This window comes from Euphorbia lathyris, chromosome 10, assembly GCF_963576675.1.
Source record: "Euphorbia lathyris chromosome 10, ddEupLath1.1, whole genome shotgun sequence".
NCBI classification, from domain to species: Eukaryota; Viridiplantae; Streptophyta; class Magnoliopsida; order Malpighiales; family Euphorbiaceae; genus Euphorbia; species Euphorbia lathyris.
Genome location: NC_088919.1, coordinates 60,876,342 through 60,882,650, shown reverse-complemented (window position 1 = coordinate 60,882,650; position 6,309 = coordinate 60,876,342). Strand labels below are relative to the sequence as shown.

The window sequence follows — 6,309 nt, the reverse complement described above, 5'->3', positions numbered from 1 at the left end:
GCAATTGCAATTCTTCAAAATACGTAACTGAGAAGAACCAATCCCCACCAGCCTAGCCAATCCCTAAAGTGTTGGATAGTCGAGTGGGCCTGATGAAAAAAAGCTTTCTCCTAGCCGAAGCCTTATGCAGAATCGGGTGGTCCTTCCATCCCTACCCCAGAAAAGAAAAGATAGCATTTTCTTTCTTAGGTAGATAGGACAACTAGTTGGTCGATCAGGACCCTAGCTTGCCAAAAACAAGAATGTGTGAAGGTAAACGAAGTTTCTTTTCTTCATCAACCGATTCCTCGGCTCGGCTAGTGGCCTGAACCATTTTTTCCGCGGCAGTAAGAGTTGGGGAAGATCGAAACTACGCTATTCAAAGCATTTTCTCTTTCCGGGGAAGGCACGAGATGTGAAAGAATTCCCAGCAAGAACGAAAGCAATTGCCACTGTGCCCTAAATATGAATTCATAGGATGGGTAACGCCTGGAAAGACACTCAAAAAGGCTGTAAACTTTCTACAAAAGGATTAGATTAAGCTGGATCTCACTGGCTGGCTCAGAAGCTTTAGGTTCACCTGGAGAGGCTAGGGCAGCAGAAGAAGCCGTGTGCACACACAAAACCTTAGCGGGCGAAGGGTCCAAAGCAAAGGACACGTAGCCGGATTTTAAAATTCAAGTGAAAGAGGAAGCCAAAAAAGATGAGCGCTCCTGCACTATACGGCTTTTTGGCGTCGCCATATCTTGCTGGAGGCAGATTTCAAAAAATAAAAAAGCGGTTTTTTACTCGGATTGGTTCTCGCGTCCCTGTGCCTAAAAGGATAGGCGGGTTCGGTTCAAGTGTTCATCGATCGGGTGGATCTATATGCTCCGGGGGGGTGATACGAGGTGTAGCGCAGTCTGGTCAGCGCATCTGTTTTGGGTACAGAGGGCCATAGGTTCGAATCCTGTCACCTTGATGTGATATTCAGCAGCGGCATTCCCGCGATAAGTCCTCTGTCCTACTACAGGTGCCGCGACAACCTTTACCAAGTCCGAACGATTGTCGACCACCAGATCCGCTGGTCTGCAATATTCACCCTAGCCCACAAGCACAAATCCTCGGCGCGGAATATAATCCCAAAGTACTCCAAAGACTCAAAAATTGTAAATAAAGAAGGTGGTAAGACCCTTGCAGAGTTCCCCAACAGCATAGAGCTTGGGAAGCTCAACCCTACCTTTATATCAAGGTTTGGGGTTTGAGCCAACCTGGAAGGCCCTCCCTACACATAAACTTACTCATGCCGTCCTCATTAAGCGGCTCAAGATTGATATTGATCCGAAGGAAGCTTTAAAAGTCAGATCTTGCTTCAATAGGCTTTCTTCCTCTATGTCGGCCAGGCGAGTTCCCTATCTTTGAAGTAAGTCAAAGCAGTTTTCAAGCCAAAATGCTACACTCCTAGGTCTGGGATTGATCCAACTAGCCTTTTTTTCTATATATATATTCTATTCTTCCCCAACTGATGCACTAGAACGAAAGACTCCAGGGTTTAACGCATGCTTATTTGCTTGTTGGCTTACTTGCCTGGGAATTCTTTACTTTATTCTAGAACCGATAGCACGTGGGTGGTATAACAATGTTCATTGATGAGCCAAGGCCCTTCAGCTTTGGCTCGGATTCTTGCTTCTTTATTCTCCCCTCCATGGATGTAAGTCCAGTCAGTCAGTAGCGGTAGAATAGTCCTATTTCCTAGCGAAGGAAGCCCTAACCATCTCCTATTAGTCGAGCTTCATTACATCCTCACCTTTTGGTTTTAGTTTTACGAACAGAGTTTCTGTGAGAAAGTTTGAAGAGGAGTGCTGATCCCCGGCCTGGCACTATTTGTTGTATCGAAATGAAAGCAATTTCGTATATTCGAAGATAAATTTAAACCTCTCAGTTTTTTTTGGGAACAAATTTGAATCTTTATCCTTTTAATTTTCCCACTCTTTCAACTTTCTAAAGGTTGCTCTAATTTGTTTAAGGTTTAAAGCACTTTTTGGTCCCTGATTTATCTAAAATTTGTGCATTTAGCCCCTGATCTATTATTTGGTCATATTTGGCCCCTAACCTATCAAATTAGATAAAATCCAACCCATATTGAATGAAAAATTAACTCTGTTGGAAAATTAACAGCAGTAATCAATACAAAAATGACACATGATAAATAAATAAAATTAATTTTCACTCTATCGGAACACTAGAAAAAGTTTTTAGGATTTTTTTACTGTGTAAAATAGTTACTGTTGCCATCTCCAGTTGAAAATTAAGTTTATTTATGTGTCATATGTCGTTTTTGTATTGGTGACTGCTGTTAATTTTCCAACAAACTTAATTTTCCATTCAATATGGGTTGAATTTTATCTAATTTGATAGGTCATGGACCAAATATGACCAAATAATAGGTCAAGGGCCAAAAAGTACTTTAAGCCTTTGTTTAACTATCACATTCTTTTTGAAAATTTTGAAAATTAATTTGACATGAGATTACATAATTAGAATTAGGTTCTGTTCTTTTTAACTGAAAAACTGAACTGCACTGAAATGAAATAATAATATAATCTTTTAAAAATGGTAATAATTAAAATAAAAGGCTTATAATAACAATGGTTCTAATAATATTATTAATAATAATAAAAATAAAAAATAATTATAAAAAATAATTATAATTATAATAAGTAATGATAAATTATTAAACTGAACTGATTACTGAATTAAATGCTACTGAACTAAACTGAACTAATTGATACTGAAATCAAATAACAAAAAAACATGACCTTAATAATATAAGATTATGGTTCCTTTTCTCCTATCGAAAAACTCGGTAAATATCCGTCCTACAAAGGTCTAATCTCTCTATTTTGATATATATCATTAAAGAGTATATAACCATGCTTTAAATAAGTTTCATTAATCTTTTAGATTAGATGGGTGAGGGACCATCCTTTAGATACTACGTCCCCTAATTAAATAATTAATTTAGTTAAAATAGTAATTTTTTGAAAATAATACTCTTTAATAATATATTCTTTCATCAAAGGGCATGAAAACTAAATAAAGTTGTAATCCACTTTTAAATATTGATATATGTATAATCTAAAAGATATCTGAATGTATATTTCTTCATTTTAAATCTACAGGGACATCCAGATGGATTAAACTAGATATGAATACTCATTCCTTGAAACACGTGGATCAATTGGATGTCCTGTGAATTCTTCCCGGATCAGGACCCTCCAAACAAGCAGGAGATTAGGGAATCTCTATTCAGGTATATTTATTACTAAGAGCATCTCGAATACAAGGTGATTGATGAGGTGAAGAGTGCTTGAAAGAGTGTCTTGCATTAGAGTAACAAAGATTGCTTAAACGATTATGGTAATGTTGCCAATTTTTTACACCCCTTTGGCACCCTTACTTTTTCTTTTTTAATATAAAAAATGATTTAGTTACCTACTATTGGTGAAATTTTATAGCAATTTTATAATTAAAATAAATTATATATAAAATAATGATTTGTGGAACCATAATGACAATTTTTAGAGTTGCTTATCATTGGAGTTTTTTTTTAAGTTGTAAAATGGGTTTTACGGATGAGAGATAAAATAAAATAATATATTTTGAGATGATGTGTTATGTTTTGGCAACTTTGAAGGGTGCTTGCATTGGAGATGCTATAACTATCTAAAATACAGCCAACACTCAGGAATGGACACCCATCCTCTGTGGAAGCTAAGGAAAGTTTCCAAGATCGATTGATGTGTTTACCCCTGAGTTGTCTACAAATAGAACACGACTTTACAAGTCAAGATACATACACACATCTATTGTATTTACTCTCAATTGCTTTGTACTCTGTCATATATTTTGCTAGTTTTGGTATCAAAGTGGGATCGTCAGTCAACGCCCCTACGCTGATCATCTTTTTGTCTTACTTCAGTCACTAGAGAGCCCACATCCGATGACAAAGTCTTTCGCATGGATTCTCTTGTATCAAATTAGTGCAGTGAACGTGGATCGAATCAACCAAGCAGCCATTGATCATCAAGAAAATAGGTTTGATCCAACATCCTTACAACAACCAAAAAATCCCTTCCTCGCCAACGGTAACCCGTTGACGTTTCTTCAAATAACCCTACACATTGACCGATGTATTGACGAGTGCTTGGGATCCATTGAACCTTCTAATAGGAAATCCATTGACCATATACCAAACAACTCCTTTATACCATAAGCACTGTGAAACAAGCCATTAGCGAGCAAGAAACTACAATGGACTAGCTACAGGAAAAGCTAACCACGACACAAGAGGCCATTCAGTTGGCAAACAACAAGACTCTGACGCCTGCTCCACTAAGCAACATACGATTCACAACTGTCTTCAAAAGGAGAATATATCTCAAGAGTACGATAGGTAGGATGAATGAGGAAGGACTCGCAACAAGCAACAAAATCATTGTAGGCATCGAAGCAATCTCTTCTTCTCCTCCATCAGAGAGAGCAGCTAGAAGGAAGATTACTTCCCCTCGTCTATCACTAAATGATGTGGAAAGGTCCAAATCATTATCACATAGAAAAGGGCATGCAAGACTTTCGAGCTTTGCAAGCACAAAATGTCACACCCGACCCTAGACGACCTCAATCGGCATCGGGCATGAAATAGAAAGATCATAATCTTTACTTAAGAGTCTCCAAATTATCCAACGCCATTATATTACAATTGAACTACCAAAGTTCTAACCATAATTCTCACAATAAGCAGTCAACTTCGAAACCCCGCCTAAACGCCTGTACTTTCTCACCTAAAAACATTAAAACATTTAAAAACGTGAGACAAAAATCTCAGTAAGAAACTATCAGCTTTAAAAACCAACTTTACTTAACATAGCTACATATATACATTTATAAGGGGATTTAATCAAAACCACTCAAAACTTAAATTCATAATATAGTCAAAGGATTAAACCAAAAACCAAAAATATATATAATCTTGTATCCATTCTTGAGTTCAAAACCGTATAAAATATTGTAATCAAATAAGTGTTTTATCAAACCAACTCGTATTTAATCAAACGTAAAACCTTATATCAAAATCAATAATAACCGAAAACATAATCCAAATGAACTTAAAACATTGTATCCATCCTCGAGTTTCTCTCCTTAAGTATCAATCCATAACCACATATATAGTCGAGACGTCTCTTAACATTGCCTATCCCATATGGTCTTACCCAACACTTCGCTGCCATACCCAATAGGTCTTCAGACTGTGTACACAGGCCATGTCCCTCACTGAACATGGTCTTCAAATATAAAATCACCGATCCGGATAACTCTCGATGGATATAAAATCATAAAATCATAACGTGCTCAAATTTCCTTTCACAATCAAATTCCAAACTATTTCATAATCATAAATCATTTGGCTACAATTAGCCCTTTTGTATCATAAAAATCATATTTGGACTTCAATCCAAAATAATAACAATAATAACCGCAACTGATTTCTCAATTCCAAAACAATTCGTAGTAAATCATCAAATTCATTTTGTTCAATATAGATATATATTGAAACCAAAAACATATATGTATATATGAAATACCATTGATGATGATTATCGAATATTTCAATGTGATATCCTCTAGAACATTTGAGCAAAATATTGGCAAATATCATGTTTGATCCTCCATCTTTCTATAATCTTTTAAAAATTATCCTAACTTTTAATTTACATATAAAACCCTCAAATTAACTCCAAACTTTTCCTATAGTACCAAATTAACTTCACACACCCAATAATTATAATATATATTAATATAAATTCTAGAAATTTAGTCACGGACGTGACAATTCTCCACACCTTAAGAAATTTCGTCCTCGAAATTCATATTCTCTAATCTATCTTAATTTCCTTCCGAAACTATTTTCAAGATTGCGAAGTTATTTCCATTAACTTCATCATATATCCATATCGACATCACAGTAACAATTATTTAAATATATCTCTTCGTAACTCTAAACTTCAACCTTAGGTCCGAAGAATTTAACCTAGAGCTCTGATACCAAACTGTCACACCCGACCCTAGACGACCTCAATCGGCATCGGGCGTGAAATAGAAAGATCATAATCATTACTTAAGAGTCTCCAAATTATCCAACGCCATTATATTACAATTGAACTACCAAAGTTCTAACCATAATTCTCACAATAAGCAGCCAACTTCGAAACCCCGCCTAAACGCCTGTACTTTCTCACCTAAAAACATTAAAACATTTAAAAACGTGAGACAAAAATCTCAGTAAGAAAC

At 36.0% G+C, this 6,309-nt stretch overlaps 1 non-coding gene across 1 annotated transcript; it reads left to right on the top strand.

Moving 5' to 3' along the window:
• The first annotated feature begins 865 nt into the window (after window positions 1–865).
• Window positions 866–940, top strand: TRNAP-UGG (transfer RNA proline (anticodon UGG)). Its single transcript has one exon. It is a non-coding gene; the product is annotated as a tRNA-Pro (tRNA).
• The last annotated feature ends 5,369 nt before the right edge of the window (window positions 941–6,309 follow it).